Here is a 25,967-nt window from a genome sequence, read left to right on the forward strand (position 1 = left end):
ATTGTATAATTATATTTATGAGCTGTACATGAGTACAATTTTTACTATAAATTTCATACTTAAGTTGTTAAACAACTTCATAAATATTCAGTGCTCATAGAGTTATGGAATGGAAAAAATGGATTGTTTAATTTTAATATAAACAACCATATGCTAGTGTTACGTATTTCTATTCTATAAGTTACTAAGTATATATTCTATCTACATACATATTATTTATACTTACATATATGCGTGAGTAAGAATATGTACAATTGACTATGTATTAGCTATTTGTATTAATTTTAATGTTTAGAATTTGTTTTTTCCCGTATATTGTACGTAAATTTTTGTTATTAATATTACAAATATTGAGTAATACAAATCTTTAGTAAAAATGAAAACCAAATTAAAAAATATGAAAAATAATTAAACAAAAGCATTATTTTATGAATTCGAATTTTCTTAATCATATTAAGCACGGCGGTTTAAAATCGTTCGCAAAATTTTTATTTTCCATAAATTCGCAATAAATTTTGTTTACATTTTAAGAGTAGAACAAAAAAAAATAAAATTTCAATGAATTTATAAATGAAAATATTATTTTTCAAACTATGTATTTGAATACACACGTACATATACATATATACTGGCATATCAATTACATAATAAGTACATACATATGTTTATTATTTTAGGGAAAAATTTATGAAATTTTGTGACAAGCTGCGACTTGTTTAAGCTTTGTGTCTGCGCGAAACAGGAAGAGAAGAATGAAATGGGGAACATACTTATCTCATGAATGACTGGTGAAATTAAATTAATATTATCTAATATAGACGGCTATAATAGAAACAAAAAGTTCCCCTTAGTAAGTACATATTCATACTAAATAAAAATTACACAAAATCATAATAGATTTATGTATATTGGTTCCATCAAAATTTTGTTTTAAAAAGTTTTTAAGTAAGCTGGAAATAATAATACTACGCAGGTTATAATAAAACATAAAACTGTTGATATTACAACATTTTTTTCTTATACACATGTCATTTAAAAGTAAACGCCGCAATTGGCAAAAACATTCAAACAAGTTAGTTCTTAATCACCTAAAATGGGGTTTGGTGCAAAATTTGTAAGCAATGCCACTAATAAATTAACGGAAAATTAATCTAACGGTTAGAATTTTCGACTATTTCGAGTTTTCGAATACTACTTTTTTACATTTACACTTTTTATTTAAATGGTTTCAAAAAATGCAAAAGTTCTAAGTGTTCTAAGTGTATTTTAGTAAATTTGTAATTTGGATGGTATATGTATCCAAACTGTTCACAAATGAGCTTTCTTATAATTAAAATTTTAGTTTAAAAAATACAAAAAAATTAAAAAGAGATTTATAATTTTATGATTTTATTGCAAAATACGATAAGGTTTGAAAAAAATTAAAGTTTTTTTAGCTTGCAAAATTATGTGCGTGGATCAGTTCAAGCTAATGGACTTGCAATTGATACCGTTATTTAAGTACTCAACAAATCATCTAATTTTAATATTTTTTCCCTCTACATTTTTATTTCATCTTTTTTTTTATCAATTCATTAAAGTTATTTAACTTAAATGTTGTTTTTTTCCCAAACAATAAAAAACAAAGAATAAAAAATGCTTTATTTAATGAAATTAATACCAATGGCTATAACACATGTTTAATAAATTAAAAATTTATTTTATATTTTTAACTCTTTGCTTTAATTTTATAATTTACATATTAAACAGACATATACATATGTACATATATGTAAGTAAGTATATGTAGGTACATTTACATTTGAAAAAGTACAGTATTCAAACCGGTTTGAAAAGTTTTTACAGTTTTTTGCGTTTTTGTTTTCGTTTTAGAAATTAAATTGGTAAAAGTTGTTATTGCACATAAATACATGAACATAAACACGTACATATACATATATATACGTGTTTACATTGTATATAATAAAGATTGGATTAAAGCGTTTGAATTTATTAGACAGCATTTTTTTAACTTAAAATTTATGTTGTCTCATACATGTGTTTAATTATGCATTTATGCACGTGAAATAAAATACATTAATGTTTTTGTATTGATTGATATTGAAGCTTAGATTTATTGATTGACGACACCTAAAAGCAACAACTGGGAATATTAATCGCTTTCCAAAAGGTACTTAGGTATGAATTTGATAACATTCTTAAAATAGTATTATCAAATTTATTAGTTTAACTGACACTGAAAGTCTTGAATTCAGTTAGCAAATCAGTACGGTGCTCGAAGGTTAATTTTGAAAAGAACGTATTGGAAAATATTGTACATGCTTTAAATTAACACTATTTTGAAGTTAATATTATAAAGAATTTGTCAATATTGACAATAGCACAAACGTCAGAATTTGAATTTTTTAATTACTTTAATATTTACTAGAATTACTATAATCAGAATTATTGATTTTAAATGATCTGCAATAATAAAATATTCTTTCAAAACATTTATGATTTTTTATGATTACAAGGAATATTTTAGAAAAGCTTAAGTATGTACGAATTATTTGGTATACAACATTGACATTAACCGGCTAGTAAGGGTTAAATAACTTAAAAATTGCCATTACATTGTAAATGTTTTTATGGTGCTTTTGTACATTTTAATAATAGAACCACCGCTGCCCGATATTTACTTAGCTAAAAATATTAATATTTGAAAAGTAATAAATTATTTGTATAACGCGTCTTTTTCTTAAGTATATTTTGTTTTTGGACTTTTACTTCAAAATAACAAACAGATGAGAAAATTACTTATAAAGTCAACTGTAAAAATAAAGTATTTGAATTCATAATTCAACATTGTACTATATTGCATTTAGAATTTTTATTATAATTTTTGTTATTATTTCAGATACGCTTGACTAGTTAAAATTTTAAATACAAAAGTTCTTATGTATATAGGCTTACTTTATAATACATAATAATAGCATTTTTATATTTTCACGATCGGCAGCCAATTATTATAGCAGTAGTAGCAACAACAGTAACGACATTAAAAGTGCAACTGCGGTAACAACTTCTCTTGATTGGGTTTGTTTCAGTTTTAGGTAATTGATAGTTATGAAACGTCGGTATGAAAAAGTATATAGTATATAAGTATATGAATACACAAAATTACTCAAATGATTTACATACGTAAAAATGTATGTTTGATTATACCATTTTTGTATGTGTAAATATTGTACATCTTTCAAAATAATTATATAATGAAAATGTTTTACAACATTTTCGAATTATAAATTGTCGTTTATAAATATTGCTGTCTTCATTTTGTATTCTTTAAGCACTTTCCCTGAAAATAGTTAGCTTATTCTCTCGTTTTTAACAGAAGTTAAGTTTCTATTTCACTTTCCCTGAAAATAGTTAGCTTATTCTCTCGTTTTTAACAGAAGTTAAGTTTCTATTCACTAAGCGTACCTATAACATGATAATTGTTTTTTTCAATGATTTCTTATTTTGCCTAGTGTATTCACATATTAATAACAATAGTTTTGGTGTTCGAAATTTTTGTGTGGGGAAGAGAATGTAACGAATTTGTTTCTAGCAATTTTTGTTATTAAATCTAACAACTTATTTACTTATACTGAGAACTTATATTGAGAATTAACTACAAGAAACAATAAAGAAAACAATGTTTTAATTTTTTATTTATTTTCAAATCTATTATTAAACTTGGTGCCGCACGCCGAGAATAATAAAAGTGTAGAAGAAAAAAAATTTTATTTTGTTTATTAAGTTTTTTAGCTGATACTTCAATTTTTTGACCCGATTACAAAGAATAAATAAAGTAAAATAAGGGAGTATTTTTTCGAAAATCGTAGAAGTGATAAGGGACAATATAAGTAGAACTGGAATAAAGGCGGAATAAGGGCGGTAAAATAAAAAAATATGTATCTATTGATTTCGGAATTGTCAATAAAAATCGAATTTTTCTATAATTTTCAAATGCTTCTTCATAAGAGTTGTCAGCAAAAAAATATTAAGGAATCCTCTTTACGAGTATCAGTCAAAAATTATTACTTGTTTCCTTATAAATTAGGGAATTCCTTATATTTTTGCGAAAATATTCCTAAAATCAAACTTTCTAAAATTATTTGAAAAACTAAGTACTTATGCTGTATAGAAAAAATAAAATAATGGAACCCAATGATTTAATTCCAAAAACAGAACGGAAAACCAGTTAATCACCTACATACATACGTACACATACATCTTTATTACTGAGTACAAAATTATTCAGAATTCATGCTATATTCTACATCGTACAATTGTAATTATTGCATTAAACCATATCAATCAACAATTATTACACTTAATGATTTTCAAAATTTGCATAAAATTAAGTTTTTTTTACGTTAATTTTTAGGAATTCATAAAAAATTTAAAAATATGTAAAGAATTTAATTGAAAAAGAATACTTGATTTTCTTGTTTTATTGGTAAGTAATTATGTATATGTATATGTCAATTAATTTTCCAAATTTTTCATTAAACAAATTTATCTAAATAATAAATTTGATGTTTATCGGGCGCGTAGGTACAATTTGCATCTCTTTGATACATTTACTTAGTTACGTCATTTGAAAATTCAAATGTGTACTGAAAATAGACTAATCACATATTTACTATATTGAAAAAAACTAAAGACCTGTTTGATCATACAAAATTCACCGAACAAACATAATATACGTAAGCAGTGATATTTTTATCAAAAACTCGTTATTTTGCTTATTGGTGATATAAAACTTGGTTCGAAACTTTTTATTTGTACATACTTAAGTTCAATCAAAATATGTGCTTCATAAAATATTCAAAATATGTGCATTCACTATATGTACGATATTCGATCGGAACTTTCAAAATAAACAAAAAAGCATTTCTTTATTGAGCATGTATCAAATTTCATCCTGATTTTTCCACATAATTCAGAATGAATAAATCCATATACGCATAACACATGCATGTGTATGTATACACATGTATGTGGATTATGTTCATAAGAATAATATACAAACCGCACATGTTTATAAACTTACAAAATTCATATTACATAAATCATCAGCATACGTTATTAAAATGTAAACAAAAATCTTATGTGTACATGAAAATTACGTAAAGCAAAATGCTAAAATAAAAATTATATCATAAAAAATAAATAAATAAATAACTGTAAAATCTATTTCATAATAATTATATTAACGTTGTGTGTAAATTATAATTAAAACCAAATTTAAATTTGAAATTTAAATTAAATAATAAAACAAAAATATTATAAAAGTATGAAAGCTTTTGATGCAACTTATAAAATTTATTTGAAACGAAAAACAAGAATTGAATAAAATGAAGGAAAAACAAAATTTGCAACACGTTTTGAAAAGAATTTTATTAAATTGACTAACAATTTTATTTTGTGTGTATGTTAAGCAGACGAAAAATTAATCTCCATAAATTAAGTAAGTGTGTACCTAACTAAAAAAAATATTCGCCAACACAAACAAATTGAATTTTGCATGGTACAAAATGTATGTCTGTATGAACGAGTTTGCCTCGTATTGAGAAACAAATAACATACAATTTTCAACAATTTTTCAGCATAAAAACAATGAAAAAACAAACGAAAATTAGGAAAACATGAAAATAAAATATTAAAATTTTTAATTCATACTTTTTTTTTTTTAATTTAAAACAAAAAGTAATTGAAAGCAAAATATATCACGGAATCGTTCTTGATTAAATTCAACCATCCATGCATTTATTACACCTATTTATACACCTCTCACTTAATAATTAATCATAATAATTATCATAATAATTAATATTTCTATAAATGTATGTATATATAGATTGTTGCCAGATTGAAAAATTTTCCTTTATGAGAGACACAAAAGTTAATCTTGATTTCAATTAGATATGCGCTAAAGTATTCAAGTGTAAAACTTTGATTAATATTTTGTTACCCTTTCAAAGTTTCATTTAATTAATTATTAATTAATTAAAGAAGTTTTATATTTGCTGTTATACTACATTATGTAAGTAAATTTGGTGTATAGCTTAAACTGTTATTAAATGCTGAGGATGTAATGGTTAGTTAATGTTGATAAATAGGCCTAGATTAATTGAAATAGAAAATTTGTATTGTTTATTATCTTCTTTTATTTTATTATTTTTCACAATTTTTTTATTTACTTTAAGTAATTTAAAATAATAACTTTTTCAATTACCATCATAATGACAGTAAATTTGATTTCAAAATGCGATAATATACATTATGTCCTACTTAACAACCTAATCTTTCCAAATTAATTACTGTACCTAATTATAATGTAAGTGATCTGTTGATAATCTGGTAACATTAATGATAAATAAAATGTTATTAGTATAACAGTTTCATGATTGTAAAATTAATGTTATGTACAAATTAATACACCTGATGTACGCGCCATTTTTTTTTTCTCTTCTATTTTATGTTTTCGTAATTTTCCACTAGAAATCAAAAGTCAAAATTAAAAAAAAATTCTTTGTTTACAGAACTCTCAGTTATAAAGAAAATAACAGAAACAGTCTTAAAATCAGCGAGAAAATAATATGTTCACACATCCGTACATTTGATACGAGTATGTATTCATGTAAATATTTCAATATAAAATTTGAAATTCATGAGAGTGATAAGACGTTTTATGCATTCGAATACGAGATGGCGCAAAAATTAAGGTGTGTTTCAAAAACAATCAAATACATAAAAAAAATAACAGAAAAAAAGACAACAAAACAAAAGAAGTTGAATTCTCCAAGTTGTTATTGTCTTTTTAGTTTATTATTGAAACGCAACATGGTGTTGATTGCTTTTGACATTTAAATGCATTTTTACTTTTGTGTTTTTATTATTTACATATATTTTGTCTCTTTAATTTATGTTTGGCAAAATTCCTATACGTACATACGTACATAGGTGTAATTCAGTTTAGAACAGTCATTATTGAGTGTTTTCAATTCGGTGCAAATTTGAAATTAACGATATTATCACAATTTTAAACTTATTAAAAAATATTTTTGACATTCAGTCTGATGACATTTGTAAAATACTTTTAAATTAAATCTCGAGTAATTATACATAATGTATGTATGTAACGATACCAGAATTATTATGTTCATACTTAAAATTGTATACTTAAAATTATAATTTTATTTTGAGAAATGTAATATGACATTAGAGATCAATTTCTTCCGTGTTTTTCAGTTGTGACAACTTATCACTCACTATATTAATTTATTTTCTTGATGTTAGCTTCTTTATCAAAAAATTTGTGCGGAACGCATTATTGTACACAAAAAAAAATTGGAATAAAAGAATGTCAGTATGTAATTACATTCACATTAACGCTTGTAATATAAAATTTTAGCCATAAACTGTGATACATAATACATATTTACTTTGTATGCATAACAAAACTACTGTTTTCTGGTTAACTGCATTCAAAGAAGGTTAGCTTAGCACCTTAAGGGGCGAAGAAAAATCGTGCAAGTTCTAAAAAGAAGAAGAAAAAAAAAACAAACTTAAAATTTTTTTTTTTCTTTTCCCCATTTTTTTTATTATTATTATTTGTTATGTTGCTTATGTTGTAAATATCATTTTACACTTCTGTCAGACAAAACAATCAACAAATGAAAGAACAAAATAATAACAATGCCAAAAAAATAAACAAAACAAAAAAAGAAAAGAAAAACAAAATCATAAGAGCGAAAAAACTGTTATAATAAGACATTCATACAAATCGTGTAATTATCTTTTTTGACGATAGGGTTTTATTTTTTATTGCTGTTATGTGTTTATTTTTATTGTTTTTGTTGATATTTTCTAAAAAATTATTTTGTATGTTGCCCCGTTAAATTGCTGTTTGTTCTGTTCTTTCAATTATTTTACACTTGTGAAATGGTTTTACATACATATGTATGTATATTACATACATACATACATATTTTTTCGATTTTTCTAATTTTCTTTTTAATTTACGTGTTTAAATAATAAGAAATAAAATAAAAACAATAAAATGAGAACCAAATGAAAAAATAAGAACATGAATTTTGTTTTTTAAGACAAAGAAATGTTGTGTTGTGACAATCAACCTGGCTTTAAAATCAAGAAAAGAAAAAAGGCAAAATTCTGTCAGTTCAAGAGGAGGAAACGAAAGAGCTGAGGCATGCATAAGATGTGTTTGGTGTAAATGAACAATTGGAAAGTGAACAATGAATAATATGAGTTTATACCCGGAGAGAGCTAAAGAAAAATTTACCAAACACCAATGTGAGTTGAAAAAAATTATTTTATTGTTAGCAAAAGAACGTTTTTTTCCTATTTTATTTTTGTTGTTCTCTCTTAATTTCTTTTTATTTTTGTTTTGTATTAATTTCTATTTACTCCACCTATAATTTATAATTTACTTGCATGGTACTATCGTAGCTAATATGAAAAGTGGTATTAAAAAATAGAAAAATTGACTTGTTAATTAGATAATAATACAACAACCACGTACAAACATTTACATATCAAAAATTATTTAAAAACAATAAAAAAAAAACAACAACATAAAATGATCACTCATAAAAAAAGTACATGTTATGTACATACAAAACAATAACAAAATTTGAAGTATGTACAAGGTAGGTACACAAAAACAAGAATCAGACGACAATTTGAAATTCTTCAGTTTAATAAAAATGTTTATGGTAATAATAGTAGTTTGTATGATGACAGTAATAGTGGTTTACCATTATTTGTTTTAATTAATAAAAATCAAACAGAAATTTGTTTTAACACTGTGCACTGCGTACATTATAACGTAAACAACTTTTAAGTGTTATTTACCTATCAACAAGTCAACAAAAATTTAATGTTTAATTAAAAGTTTTGTGCTTTTAATCAAAATGTTAGTATGAAGTGAATAGAAGTAAAATATGATAGAATCTTATAAAATATTGTACAACATTTTTGATAACAAGTTAATTTAAAAAATTGCAAAATAATTTTAATAATTATAATGTTAAACATAATATTAAAACATGTAGGACAACAGCTAGTTATCAAGCAAATTTAATAAACATGAGTTTTTTATTAACTTCGGGAAATATCAAAATACTGAATGTGTTTTCAATATGTCCGCGTATAATAATTAGACATTAGGTAGTAATATGATTATAGATGTAGAAATGTTCAATGTGTATCCGTCCTATACATTTTGACAAATTTTATTCTCTCTTAAACAAGTTGTTAATTAAGAAGACTGAACATTATAACTAAGAACTATGTTATGAACATTATACTTAAAATAATGTAACGATAATGTTTTTAAATGGTTAATTAATGTTATTTAACTGAAAAATATGTTTATAATTACACACAAAATGATAACTATTTAATGAGATTTAATTTTTTAAAAGAAAAACTGATGTATTTTGCTCATAATTTTTAGCAAACAAGTAGGTACAATTCCAATAAATGTTTTCCATTATAATTAAAATAAAACAATTAAAATTTGCATAAAACTTAAGCAACAAATTTGATATTTAAGTCATGTTAAAGTGTTTGAGCTCGTAATATTGTAGAACACGAACAAGTGTAATGTACTTAGATATTATGTACTACACATGTATAAGGTATGAAATACAATAATTTCATTTGTACTTAATTGAAAACCGTGATTAATCAAATAATTGTTTAATAAATTAAACAAAAATTGAAGAAAAATACACTTCATATTTATACATACACATTAGTGTGTACCTGTTTTAATCATTTTGAATTGTGCAGCAAGAACGACAAATAAATACGACAAAAAATGTGAACAAGGAACGATGAGTATTAACAAAATGTTTGACAAGATAGTCAATTTAAAATTACATTGATGACAATATAAAGTTAACGATGATAACATTTAAAATCATACCAATCATTTGTTACTAGACATACACATATAATTGTTGTCTTTTTCGAAATTTCGCATAAGAGAAAACACCGCTTAAGATAAGTTCAGAATAGGTTCTATAATTACTTTCGTAGATTCCAGAGGAATTTTCAGTGATAAACAATCGCCTTTATTAACCACAAAATGCCTTTTACTTCATTCAGATTTTAAAATTTTGTTTTTCTTAGTTTTTTTAAATTTTTGCTTATTTTCAATATTTTTTTTAATAAATTGTGACATTAGGAAAAATTCAACAACAAAAAGAAACAAAAATTACAAATTTATTTATGTTCCTCCCAGAAAAAACTCAATTGTTGGCGAATGGCCAATTTAATAAACGATGTCACAAGAAATATAATAAAATTTAAAAGATTTTAAATTAAGAATTTCAAAAAATTAAAAAATAAAAGGAAAAATTGAAGATTACTTCGCTAAATTTATAAATGAACAAGTGTTGTAGGTCTGCAAAAATACATTTTTTTTTCTCATATTCATTTCTATAGTTTCTAAGAAATTTTGAGTGCAAAAAAAAACTGATAAAGAAAAACGTTCTAGTCACCACAGCGTCTGATTTAGAGCGGACGCTATAATTATTCGTAAATAGAAAAATATTCAAGAAATTTTCTTAGAAATAAAATATTAATGTTGAAATACATTTGAAAATACACATGAAAAATAAAAAAAAAAATAAAATTAAAATATTAACAATATTTCAAAATAGAAACACCTCATTTATTTTTAATGTTCATTGTATAGAAAAAAAATAAGAAGAAAAAGAAGGAAATTGCCAATTCATTTGTTTGGATGATCGTTGTTTTTGCTATGTTAGACGTTCATTATTTTGATTTTTTAATAAAAGACCTGCTATCGTCTATCATAAATTTAATTAATATGAATACAGTTGAGTTTATATGCCAGTGGTTGTAAATTGAAAACAATTTATTGTTTTCTATTCAAATTGATAATTATGTCCTAGAATGTACCCCCTATAACAGGATTAATACATCGCTCTTATTCTAATATTCTCATTACTTAATGCTATTTGTTTTTATTAATTGCCATTTTTATTTAAATGCATTTTGAATGCATTACATGAAAAAAATGGTTGTCTTCAAAAGTCATTTAAATGTCAAAAAAGTAAGTATTCAAATTTTTATGTGATAGGAAAGCACAATATAAAATATATGAAAGTAGAACGTTAAATGAGTATTATAAGTATTTTCAAAATGAATTCAAAAGGCAATATTCAAAGACAAAAGCAAAGGCTGACGACGTAGCTTCCCCGGTCTAAAGAAGCAACTTGTGACTTGTTGTAACTTTAAACATTGACATCTGTTATTCACTTGTTAGAGTAAATCAGTTGCACATCTGCATAGGTATAGGTACAAATTTTCCAACTTCTAAATTTATTTATATATGTATATATGTGTATTCATATTATGTAAGTTTTGTGTCTTTGTTCTCTGATGTGTTATTTTCTACATAATATTTGCTACATTTTCATAATGCCACACTCTCATAGCCACATTCTATACTACCATACATACATAACGTATATGTATGTATCTAATAAATGTAAATTTTTTCTTTCTTTTTGACTCAATTAATCAATAGCAATTTAAAATGTCAAAAGTTTAAACTAAACATAATCATTTTTCAATCCAAGTTGTTAAATAAATAAATCAACACTTAAAGCGTTCTCGAGCGAAATAAAAAATAAAATAAAGAAATCAAGCAGAAAAAATAATAAAAATAGTAACAAATTCATCGAATAACTGAGTAGATCTCATTTCATTAAAACGTTAGAAATTTTGATCGAAATCTTATTGTACGTACACTCGACGCTTGCTTTTTACATTTCAAGCATAAATTTCCATTTTATATTTTCTTGTCGTATTGTAATTACATTGTAAATGTTTTTCGTTAAATAAAATGTTCCAAAGATGAGTTCTAAAAATAGCTGAGTAAAATTGAAAAAATAAAATAAATGAAAAAGAATTGAAAAACAACAGCTCATTCAATAGCATATAAAATTTGTTAATTAATTCGTAATATTAGAATAAAAGCAAAATATGAAATTTTAGACGTACTTATGTCTTTGTCAATTTTTGACCCATATTTGTTCCATCTAAAAGTCCGTAAGCTCAAGCAACTATAACAGTCACTCCGGACTACACTAATGCTGAATATATTATAAAATAATAGTTGACAAAGGTAGTTCAGCGCCTTCATTTGCATAAATACCCCAATGTTAGCTTGGCTCACTATAAAAAATTTTCATTTAGTTTTGTATCTTCTTTCGAATCTTATTTTGAAACATTTTGTTGTTTTATATCGAGAGCTTCAGTTTCAAGTATCCCATCAATTAAATACTAGTACACGCATACACATTTTATATTAAAAATTTTTTTTTACATATTTTTTTCATTTATTCATTTTTAATAAGTACAATATCAAACACATATTAAATTCATCTATCATTCTTTTCTGTTTTTATAACTATATCAAATAATAGCTCCATAATTTAGTTTTATTATTGTGTAATTAATAAAAGTTCAAGAGAATCAAATAAATTAAATTTAATAAATATTGAAAACAACGAGAATAACAGCATAGTTTACAGATTTAATTAAAGGAATACAAAAGACAGACATAAATACAAAAATTGACATTCTCGCAAACGACACAACATTGTTACTTGGTACTTGTAGTTTTATTTTCATAATATTTAGAAGACGTGTGACATATCAATTATTTAGGAAACTGCATTATATATTTGGTTTTGTGATTCAATTTATGCATAGGACTGTTGCTTTCGCAAAGTCTTATTACCATAATTGTGGAATGGGCATAAAATTAATAAATTATTTAATCTTTTTATAAAAACAATTGTTATATAAATTTAAATCTGCTATCATTGCATTAAAATATAATAAAGGTGGATTTTCTTATGAATTTTACTAATACAACATCATAGTTGCGGAATTAATAAGAATGTGCTTATTACACTACTAATTTATCTTAATGGAAATTTCTTCATGCAACTGCAGAACAGATGGATGACGTAATCAAAGGAACGAGTTAAAGGCAGAAAAATTCCTTTGATTACTCGTTCGTTCCTTTGATTACGTCATCCATCTGTTCTGCAGTTGCATGAAGAAATTTCCATTAAAATAAAAAAGTGGATTTTCTTCTTTATTTGAAAAAGAAAAGCAAATTATTGATCATATTGCATCAAAATTTTAACTAATTATTCTATAATAAAGAATGGCAGCATCTTTGTACAATAAATCAATTTTTATAAAAAAATGCAGAGTTTCTATAATCAAATATTGCGGATTAGCGTTCTTTAATTTAATAGGGAGAAAATTAATTTTAATTATATTTGAAAAATCATTGAAAATTCAAAATTTTTTTTTTTGTATATATCCGTTCAAAGAAATTCATTTCTATAGAAAAACAATTCCATCTTGTATGTAGTATTCCACTGAAATTGTGTTCAAAAATTTGATTTATTTGATATTATCATAAAATTTAAAATTTTTGTGATATTTAGAAGTTTTTGATCCTTTTGAGTAATAAGAATGGAAAAGAAAACAAAAATATAATTATTTTAATGATCGCAATAAAATATAAAAAAGGTTCTTAAGTCTCGGGCTACATCAGACCAACAAACTTTTGGGCGATTATGAGTAGAAGCATTGTAGAAAAATAATAAGAATGGTTAGGAACCACGTTGGGAATGCTCCCGGGTTTCTTAATAGGAAATTTCCAACTCAGGAGTTGGATAAGGAGGTGGAAGATTCTGTGGTAAAATGAAAGAGAAAAATTATTTATATTAACACAGTTGCAGTATTTTAAAAACGACAATAAAGTAATGCGAATCTTGGTCCAGTTCGAGCATTCGAAACTCATGAAAACAGAATTTTCAAAATTGATAGTGGATTTCCTTAATTGGTAAAATGAGATAAAAGTTAAAATTAAATTTTTTCATTTTGATTTAAATTTTAGAAACAGAAACAAAACATTTAAACGAGAGAAACTTCTAATGCGACTACAGAGCACACAGCCCAAATCCGGAAAGTTGTGAAATTCTTATTTTATTCACGAAAATACTTACTTAAAAATATTTGAAAATAGCTTTCAAATTTTTTATCATTATCCAAATTATTATGATGAAGTAAATAGCAAATGATTAAACAAATAAAAATTAATTGTTACTTGAAACAATTTTGAGGTCAGCAATTAATTGTAACTAAAAATCTGACACACAAAAATTATGCTGAAAAATTTAAAAAATTGTACTTATGGTTAACTAGTTTTCAATGTCAATATTTTATTAAGTACCTTTGAAAAGGAATTAGGTTACTAATTAGAAAAAAATTACTTAATTAATTGGTCTAATTACTTTAAAAACATTTTAAATTCTATTTTCTCAACGGTATTTTGACCTTCTATCATAATATCAACCAATTTTCCTATAAATTTTTTTTTGTTTTTGCATATCTTTTAACCTTAACCATTGAAAACATTCAAAGATCTTCGAAATCATAACAAGTGCACTAAAGTACTAAGGTCAAATGCGCTAAGTTTTTAAATTTATTTAAAACAGTTCAGCTTGCAATATAAAGTATAATACCAATATATTTACTTATATATTATGCACACACACACACAAAAATTATTAAATAAATTAAAAAATAAAAATTCTTAGAAAAAAATGTCATAACGTCCACAACATAATTTGAATGAATAAAAAAAGTTGAGGAAAACTGATAAAAGAAAAAGGAAATTGAATTAAAAAATTTAATTAAGTATTTTATTTATGTAAGTATGTATGTATGAATGTATATATCTTTTTGTACATACATATCCATATTTATAGTGACTATTCATAGTTTTGTATAAAATTTTATAGTTTTTTACTCATTTATAGAACAACTGCGATAGAAAAACTACAAATGTATGAAGAAACTCAATAAATTTCGTAACGCGCTTTGCAAAGGAAAAATTATAAAAAGCCCCAGTTTGAGTAAAATGCTTAGAAATTCAACATAAATAATAAGATGGGACACATTAATAATGTCACTAGAGGACCATAAGTAAGAACACTAAGTATAACATTAGGAATTTTCCTGTTCTGTTTAGTAATTATATTTGCCAATTTCACTGTCTCCGTCGGTACTTTTTAAATTAGATCAATTTAAGTACTTACTTGCAATTGAATGAAAATTTAAATTAGTTTGAGCTGTGCAAGTTTGTTTAAACACATAAATTGAGAAATGTTGCCAAACAGAAGCTCGTCATCAATTAATGTTGTGATTCAAAGAATTTGTTTTAAATCACTTTATTTTGAATTTTGGCCAAAAAATGATTTAAGTTCTTCATAAAGTATGAAAAAAATTGAAATTGCTATAAGTAATCAATGCTTTTTATAACTGTAATGAAATTTTAGTCAATTGTGCCGCCAAACTTAAACCTTCAGTTATCCTAGAACAGACGAAATAAAATTCCTTTCCTTTTATAACCTTAATTTTTGTTTAATTCCATTTTTGTTTTTCTTTTTAAATTTTTATTAAGTTTTCCCTTCCTTTTCTTTTATTTTTTGTCATAAAATTATTTTCCTTTTAATTTTCTTTTTATTTCATTTTTGTTATAAAGCTATTCAACCCTATAAATTTTTTCATTTTATGTGATTTTGAATGAAAAGTTATAAAATTCAAAAATTCAAAAATTTTATAACCCATTTTTTTTTAACTTTTCTTTTATTGTGTGCTAACTGTACATTTTAACTTTATAGCAACCAACTTTCTTCCAGATGTGCGCGCTGCGCTGTAAGTATTCGATATTTTTTTTATTTATAAAGAAAATTCTATTGTCTTTGATATTAAAATTTAAATGGGGGCAAAAAGAAATTCATAAAGAGATTGACAGTATGTTATTATAAAAGAAAAAAAAAAATACAATTTTGTTCCAACTGGACAGTGTTTTGGATTTAATATCGTAATTTTTAAAAAAAAATTGTAGAGTAAAAAAATAATAATATTTTATTGTTTTGCAGTATTAGATCAATAAATATCGGACACTGACATTATAAATTTATTTATTGTTCACTATAGATAGTGTTAAAAATTGGATTATTGCCACAGAAATAAATAACAGGATGAACAAAAATTATAATTAAACCTGTAATAGGAGTAAAAAAGATCAAACAACAAATTAAACAGAAATATACAAAAATTCTCAATATAAAATTATTCTCATGCCTAGGCGCCTGTTAGTATAGGTAGTTACATACTGCGAAAACAAAAGAAAGAGTGAGAAACCAACTTAATTGTACCGTCACTGAAACTGCAAAATCAAGCAACATATGGAAATAACGACAACACTAAATTTATTAAGTAAATAAGTGACATACTTATTACGAATAACCGTACAAACACGTTTTAATGTAATTTTTACTGCTTTGTACAAAATTTAACTTAAAAATTTTATTGCTTTTCAATTTCCAAATCCTCTCTGTTCCAAAAATTTTTGCTACCCAGTAAAGTATTTAATTAAAAATTTCATGAATGCACATAAAACTATTTCTATACACACATACTTAGATAGATCTATGAGGATGTTATGTAAGTATACAAGTTCGTTTAGCCATAAAAGCAATCAAAACCGCATAACAATTTCAAGCCATAAAAATGAAATTTTATCGAACATTTCTTACTCTAAGAATTAATAAAAAATCAAGGAGAAAATAAAAATTTCCTCCGAAATTAAAAGGAAAAACACAATTTAGCCATGAAAATCATTTTTCCTTTTTCAAATCATTTTAGAAATGCGAGAAATAAAATTTGTTAAAAAGATTTTTTTTTTGGTTTTTATGATTTTCAATGGAAATTTAGGAAAAATATTCGATCTTATCAAGAAAATTAAAGCAAAAACTCTCGTGCTTTATTTTTATAAGGTTATTGATTGAATAAAACTAAAAATTTTCGTATTCTTCTGTTATGGCACTATTTGCCATTAATCATTAAAATCAAAACACAATACATACTTGATGTTGAGGTCTTTTACAGTGCTATATGAAAATCAGAAAAATAAGTACAAAATTTTTAATGCCCGTTTCGATTTATTCAAATTATGTTCCACATGAAAATTTAAAACTGCTAATGCAAGTATCAACAAAAATAAGATTGAAAAATTAAATTTCATTTCCAATCAATATTTTACGCTCTATTTTTCTACTTCTTCTACTTATGCAAACAGCCTAGTAGCTGGTCAATTATCACATTTTACAATTATTATTTTAGACCCAACCAAAATAATCTTAAAAAATTATACGTCACATAAAAATATTACAAACTCAATCGTTCGCTGATTACAGCGATTAAAAGTACGAAAATTAAAAAAAAAAACAAAATACAAAATAAATCAAAACAATTGAAAATAGAAAAAAAAAAATAAACAGCAAAATTAAACGACTCGCGCCGATGATCATCACTTTAGTGTTGTTAAGCTAAAAAATTCCGCGAAACGAAATGACTCATCTAAAATAAATGTTTTTTTTTTGTTAATGTAAAGCTCGCGGCTATAATAGTGAAATAAAATGATTAGAGATGACGATGATTCTTTTGACGTTCATACATACTTACTTACGTATTTAAGTACTTTATGTATAGTTAAGTATTGTTGATTTTATTTGTATACATTGCATAAGTTACACACATACGAACGAGTTTTTATTGAATATTTTTAAATTTTTATACGACCTTAGAGTAAAGTGTAGGAATTATATTAGAATTTTTTCTTTAAATAATAAATAATTGCGCGAATATACAAGTGACTGCAATTAATAGTCTACAGTCTGAAATATTGCGTTTTTTTTGTACATACACATATTAAATTGAAAGCAATTAAATATTTCAAATTAACAAAAAAAAATTAAAATTTAAAAATAAAAGGGATTTTTATAAAATAATAAGAGTTGTAATTTAAATAAAAAGTACCAAGGTTTGCCATTTGAAAATTAATTTCAATAATTTTCAAGATATTCACAACTCCATAGCTTCTCCAAATATTTTCCACTTTAATTCCGAACAAATATAAATGAAAACTTACGCAGTCACAAATCTCCCAACCAATATCGACAACGTTAAAATAAAATATGAAGCGACAATTAGTTTTGAGTAAAAAGTCAGCGCTAATTTTATTTAATTAAAAAAATTCTTTATCGATGTTTATTGAGGTTAGAAAATCATGAATGAAAGATGAACTTTTTTGATTAAATATTGAAAAAAAAAAATTTGTATTTAAATTCTCATTTTATAGCCGCTCACAAGAAAGCCGCTTTTCTTCTAACTTACAAAAAAAAAAAACTAATAATAATAAATTATAATAATATCAGCACTGTTTAATCAGTAAGCAATATGAGTTTGAAAAAATACACATACAACTAAACACATTTACTTATTAGTGGTGCTTGAATCATAATTTTTAAAAAATTTAATAAGTAAATAAACAGTGATTTATCTCGACTTTTAGTTTATAGTGATTTTTTAGAACATAATCCTATCTATGCACTTTGTTAATTCAAAATTACATGATAGAATCACTAATTTGAGTGTAAAGTAAGTACTTAGCTCATATTTTTATTTATTTAAGAAATGGTTTTTTTAATTCGAAATTAAAAGATTGTATAATTGCTAAATTCACTTTTTGTTCAATCACCTACACTCACAAGTAGCCCAAATGAATGACACAAATATTAACTATGCTGTTTAAATACAAATTTTTTTTTGTTTGACAAGTTCTAAATTAAAAAGCATTTTCGTCGACATACAAATAACTATGAGTATGCAAATACATAATGTACCATTTTCATTTTATATGCTTAGAACTCTGAGTTCTAACTACTCTTAAAGTATTTTTATTTGTGGTATTTATTTTAGATTTTCAAACGCACATAAATAATTTTAAATTCAAAAACTATAGAAAATCTAATTTTTAAGGTCTTGAGTTGAATGTTTAATTAATTTTAAAACAAAAAATTATTATGTACTTAAATTATTATTTGAGTTTTTGTTTTTAGAAATTTCGTAATAATTAAATAGCAAATAATTAAATAAACGAATGGTAATCAAAATTCTTAACATATTTTTTTTAAATTCTAAAAGTATAATTTATGTAAGTAATAATTAAATAACACGTACAAACACACATATATACGTATATAATTTTATGACTGGCTATATACACATGTATGTAATAAACAAACAATTAAACTACAACTGAAATTCAAAGAAACAAAACAAAGAAAATTCAGTTAAAGACAAACAAAAAGAACGAAAATAATTACCTTTATGTAAGAAAATAAAGGTAAAAACAAACATAATCAATTAATAATAAATTCAAAAGTAATAATAATACTAATAAATAATTATAAAAAAAAAAAAGAGAATAATAGTAGAATTTTACTCATACCACAACGAAAATGCCAGTGAGTGCCGTCGCAAAATGCGATTCTTGTTATGCGAGACGAAATTATTATCTTTTTTATGATTTTTTTCTTTTGTTTTTTTTTTCTAACTATTGATTGTGTTTAATAATTCGTTATTAATTTGGAGGTGATTTCTTTTCAGCTACCTTTATTTGGTATTACGCAAAGCAAAGATGGTGGTGGGCTGTACAATTCTTTAAATCAATCGATTTTAATATTCTTAAATTCAAAAAAAAATTTTGACCATTCCACATATACTTGGATTAATTACACACATACACATGGAATCTTGGATATCTATTTATGTATCTCCTCTGATGTAACTTTATCTATGATTTGGTTCGATTAATAGATTGTATATTAAATTAATTAATTGGTTAATCTGAAAAGAGACTTGGTTTCTTATGATTAATTATATAAAAGACAGATAATTATAGAGGAAATAGAGATTTAAACTCAAGTATATAAACTGAGAAAATTAAAAAACGACTAAGTACAGTAAATGTAAAAATAGAACAAGAGGCTTTTCACAACGAAATGTCAATCAGTCAATTCGTATAGGATACACATATTATATATAAATGGGACTGCTTAGAATGAAGTTATTTATTATAAAATAAAAAAAATTCTTCTGAGACATTATTACCAGAACAATTTTATGAAAATTAAAAGCAGTGCATGTTCAAGAACTAGTTAAAAAAATTCACACATCATTTTATAAAATAATAAACATTATTTTCTTGCTCTATAATTCTCATATCATATAGCATTAAATACATCTGGTAACACTAAAATTGATGACAGATTAGATTATTTCTTTGTTGGTGCCTCTTAAAATACTTGTTATGTTTATTTTCATTCTCTCTATTATTTCTTCAAATAAAAATCTAAGATTCTACACACTTACGAACAAAATATTTACAATAGAATTAACAATTATTATTTTAATAAAAAAAAATTATCTTGAAAAACTAAAAAAGAAACTAAGAGAAACAGGTATTGAAAGCAAAATTAAAAACACACCTGAATTGTTTGTATTTTGTTCGTATTCAGGTAAATGAATAATTTAAAATGTTTATGTATTTATGTATACATAAAATATGTGCATGTGTGTTTATTTTGAATATATATTTCAAGAAACTGATAATTTTCGAAGAGATTTTATATTTTAACGCTGGCATTGCTCGCCTTCAAAGATCCCAACTCCCAATTTTTCAGTTGTATTTATTTTAAAAACCTATAAAATTTTTGATTTTTTAACTTTTTTATTTTTTTTTTTTTGTATTTTCTTACTAAACCAGGTATGAGTCACACAGGTGTTTTGTTTTTGTTTCTTCAATTTATTATTCATTTACGTGTTTCTTTCTTGTTTGATTTTGCCAGGTAAAAAAAGATCTTACAATAAGAAAAGGAAAATAAAAAGCAGGTAAATAATAATAAGCAAAAGGTCTGGCCAGTCTCTTATTATAGGTTTTAAGAAAGTAACACAATCAAAATAACAATTCCAAAGTAAAATGTTAAGAAGAAATTCAAGTTTCATAAATGAAATGAGTAGATAACCGTGTAAAAGTACTTCAGTTTAGTTTGACAAACAAGATTTTATGATTTTCGTTACTTTACCTTTTTACATACACATATATGTATATACATACATATATATGCGTTTGTTATATGTCAATACGTATTTATGTGCGTATGGAGGATTATAACGAGTTAGGTATACAAACAAAAAATATAAATATGAAAAAATAAATAAAATTTTATTAAAAATTAGTTTCCAATTGGAACGTTGTTGGAACTATTATGTGAAAGAACGTTAAAATTTTTTTTGAAAAAATGAGATAAGCAGTGACAGTTAACCAGAATAGGTATTGCGTTGCTATAAAAAAAAAAAAAACAAAAATTAAAATATGCGAGTCATTTATGGTTTAAGGTTCACTTAACTTGAGGTAAACATATTAAAATAACTTAAGTTCAAAGCTTTAAGGACTCAGGAAAACGAACTTTATTCATGCTCTTTTAAACATAATAACCTAGAAAGTGAATTGAATTGGGTTAGGTCACTTTCTATGATTCCTGTTTATTACAATGCGTAAATATGAATGTGTGTGATTTTACTTATGTATATATGTACATATGTATATGCAGTATTTTAAAAAAGACTGCTTATGATAACGTAAAATAATATCAGAAAGGGTTGAAAGTTATTGGTAAGTCTTTAAATTAACTAAAATTAATTGAATAAAAGAATTAAATGTTGCTTCTACTCCAAATAATTTTCTTTTTTCTTAAGCCATCAATGCTTACACACTTACATAAAATGGTATACAAAAATAAATATGGACGTAGGCACTTAATAAAATGTTCATTACTAATTGTATAACTATGTTTGATTTTAAAGCAATTTTCTTTTCTCAGCACTAATTATGTATAAAAGGTACTAAATGATTGCATTTGCAGTGTGTTAGTAAATTTACTATAAAATAAAAATAAACATACACACTGATCACCTCATAAATTTAATAAACTAAACACAATTATTGCCAACAGCACAACAATCGTATAAATGTGATCTTAAAATAATTTCTTTTTTGGACCATACTTTTCAGTTATAAGTGCATTGTATCCAATAATTTATTCAACTATTATTGTGTAACTGGTGTCTTTTATCAGTCTTTACAAAAATTAATTTTTTTATCAATCATTTTTCTTTTCACTCTAAACATATTTTATTTTTACAGTTTACATCATTTAAGTAATTCATTAAATAAAATGGTATAACTAAATTACTTAATTACAAAGAAAAAAAAGAAAAGTTAATTCAGGTGAGTTGGATTTATAAATATACACACACATTCACACTCATATGCAAAAGGTAAATAAACGCGATTTAAAAAAAAAAGGTGCACAACACAAAATTCATATGAATATCAACACAAACAAATAATTTATGAACACATTCAAATATGCACACTTCATATAAAACTTTATATAAATGAGTTTGTGTATGATGTTGATGAATAATGAGCGTTATATATATATATATATATATATTTTTAAGAGATCAGAAAAAGATTAAAGAGAAACGTACCACATAAATGCTCTCTTTTTTTCTCTAAAAATTTTTTTGTGTGTACATTATGAATTCGAATTTAATGAACCTCTCGATATTATGAAGTTTTCGAATTTAAATCACTGAGTTCGAATTTTTATAAAATTACAATAATTTAAGTTTCAATAAAATTTGGTTCGTAATTTTTTTAAGCCACTATTTCTTTAAATTTTATTTAAAAATACATAATTGGTGTCAGAACGCAATCAGACGAAATGATTTTTTTTTAAATATAAAATAACTTGTCATAATAAACCTATGATACTTACAAATTACATTCGAAACAAACTCGGTTTGGCAAATTTGGATGCAAATTTCTTTGTATGTACGTAAATAAATAATATATTCATACAATTACAATGCCAAAACATAAACAAACAAACTCTTTGCCCAACATTCATTTTCTGGTAATATTTTCGCTAGTAACATTAAATTACGGATATAAAAAGCATTTGCAACATTATCATAGAATTCATGTTGGGATGCAAAGGTATTGAACTGCAAATAGAATATTATAAATGTAATTATGTGCTTGTAAACAGGAAGAAATAAACTTATAACGATATTGCTAACGATAAACACTTGAAATTAAACAAATAACTTTGTTTTATATATAGAATGTTGGATAAGTTGAAAAATTATGTAAATAATGTACATAAAATTCTGTTATACAAATATTTATTTATATGCTATATTTACTTATATACTTGTTCAAACATATATACATACTACGTACCTTCACAAAAATTACTAGAAAACTGGCCAGCAGTTTTCGAATGAATATTGGCCGCTGTATTAAAAATTTTAAAAGCTTTTTCTCCACCTATTTTGATTAATTTATTTTTTTCCTTTTATTCACTTATTATTTTTATTTATTTTTTTTCCTTTGATTTAATTTTTATTTTTTTAATTGGAAACTTTTTTTTTTAATTCGAACACCTTAAGGAGTGGGATAAATTCACCATTAAATTTTAATTTTTTTCAATTTTCAATAAAAAAAAACTAAAAGAGAAAGAGATATAAGAAAAAAAAACATTAAAAGAAAAAAAAAAGAATTAGTAATTTGAAAAAAGTGAGAGAGATAGAATGATGCTTAATATTTTTATTTATTTTTTTTTATTTCCATTTTATTTCTGGTTTTTCCTCTTTTACACACTCTTCTCTCTCTCTTGAAATCGACACAACACAACAATATTATGTTTAGTTGAGTTGAGTTGTTTTGTACAAATTAAAAAAAAAAAAAAGTGAACCTCTTGTTAGAATTTATTAATAACTTTTTTGTTGTATAGATTTTTATTTTATATATTTTTTATTTAAAATGAATATACACACATACTAATTTTCACATTTTATACGTTTAATATAGTTCTAGTTATAGGCAAAAGGTAGTTGTTAAACGTTTTCTAATTGTCATGTACAATAAATGTAATCGAATACACATACACACATATGCATGTATATACGTATTCCATACATACACACGTATATTTTTTTAATGCATTTATTAAAATGTAAAAAAAAAACTCAGGTAAGAAAATTATTAGGTCCAACAATAAAAAACGAAACTATAAAAAATTTAAACTTTTTAAGTAAAAATTTCTTTGTTATTAACCACCACAAAAATAAAATTAATTTTTTGTATTTTCTTATTTAATTTTTATTTATTTTGTGATATTAATAAACTTATTTTAATAATTTTTTTTTGTAATTTGAATTTACATACATATGTATAAAAAATTGATTTTCATGTGAAAAAACTTATATCACATAAATTTTTCATTTTCTTATTTTTTAAAATATTTTTATACTTATTTATTTTATGTTTATATTATACAATTTATGTTTATATTACATTAATATTATTCTTAAAATAATATTTACTAGTATGTACTTTAGTATGTTGTATGTACATTTTGTATTTTTCTGCAAGTAGATACTTATAACAGAAAAGCTGCGCGCGCATTTAAGTGAATATAAAAAGAGTAGATATCGTACAATGGTAATAAATACATATGTAATTATGTATTGTTCAAACCGATTAAATAGCCAACAAAAAAATGTCTATAAATAAGAATTTTGAATTTTTTTACGTAAAAATAACGAAACTATGGTAAAAAAAAACTTAAATCTAAGATTTCCCTATTCGATTTGCAAATTTTCATGCACACACTCTCATACATAAAAATAATATAATATATTAATGTGTTACACTGTTATACATACGTAAGTACAAGTATGCAATTATTATATGTGTGTTTATATCCAAGTATAATCACTTTTTAATTTTTCTTATTTGCTATTTTTTATTATTTTTTTCTTTAAATATAATTAATAATTTAAATATCACCAATATTTGAGAATTGGTTAAATAAAGTTGAATTATTTGTTTGTAGCGAGTAGCGACTAGCGATAGTTTTAATATTTTTCTCTCTTTCTTCTTTTTTTCTTTATTAATTTAAAAAAAAAGCGAGCAAATAAAAATAACGAACGCCGTTTAACTTTTTTTGCCTTTAGTAATTTTTTTTCATCGTTTCACTTTTTTGTCTACGAGCAGCAACACTCTTTCTTCAAATAATTTTTTAATTTTTCACTGAGAAATTACCTTTTTTAATTAATAATAAAATTTATAAGCAATTTTTTTTTCTAAAATTTACTTTTAATAATATCGCTAAGAATAAAAAAGGTTATAATAAAGAGAAAAATTAAGAAATACAAAAAAAATCTGAAACTACAAAAAAGTTATTTGTGTATAACTGTACAGTAACGAACGATCGTCGCGCAACTTCGATTTTATACTAAAAAAAAAGTTAACTAAAAAAGTATGTTTCGGATAGTTTTCTTTTCTTATGTATTTTGTTTGTGCTCTCTTATTTACCGTATGGTTTTTGGTTGTAACTTATTCAATACATAAACAAAAATTTACTTTACTTGTGTTTGAAAATATTGTTAAAATTAATGATACATTTAAAATTAAGAGAATAAATGGTTTGGTGAGAAAAGGCAAATAAAAGAGCAGTCGCAAACAGATTTGATTGAACAAGATTTTTATTATAATTTACCGAAAAAGAGTATTGCCAAAGGCTAAATTTTAAAATGGATTTGGTATATTAAAGAATGGTGCTGCTATAATACAAGTTTTGATTTGTTTATGTAGGTACTTGGTTCATATGGATCAGAGATGTTCATAAGCATGACTTTCAAACACATTGTTTTCGAGCATTTAGAATGAATTTGCCGAATTCAGAAACAATCCAAATCATTCAACGGAATCAAAATCTTATAACTTCATGATATCAAAAATGATATCATCAAAATAGCTAGTTATTGTTTAATGTTTGTTTAATGTGTGATTTTGT

At 24.0% G+C, this 25,967-nt stretch overlaps 1 protein-coding gene across 5 annotated transcripts in view; it reads right to left on the reverse strand.

The window, feature by feature from the left end:
- Positions 1-25,386, reverse strand: part of LOC129605627 (protein scalloped) — a 102,889-nt gene extending 77,503 nt beyond the window's left edge. For 4 of the 5 annotated variants that reach the window (XM_055515510.1, XM_055515508.1, XM_055515507.1 and 1 more), the window contains exons 1-2: positions 25,214-25,386; positions 23,348-23,613 (exon numbers count right to left, since the gene is read on the reverse strand). The gene's annotated coding sequence lies outside the window, so the exon portion shown is untranslated. The remainder of the gene's footprint in view (positions 1-23,347; positions 23,614-25,213) is intronic. The other variant, XM_055515506.1, reaches the window with a different exon arrangement.
- Between the last annotated feature and the right edge of the window lie 581 nt (positions 25,387-25,967).

This window comes from Condylostylus longicornis, unplaced genomic scaffold (genome assembly GCF_029603195.1).
Source record: "Condylostylus longicornis isolate FDR11 unplaced genomic scaffold, ASM2960319v2 ptg000013l, whole genome shotgun sequence".
Taxonomy (NCBI): domain Eukaryota; kingdom Metazoa; phylum Arthropoda; class Insecta; order Diptera; family Dolichopodidae; genus Condylostylus; species Condylostylus longicornis.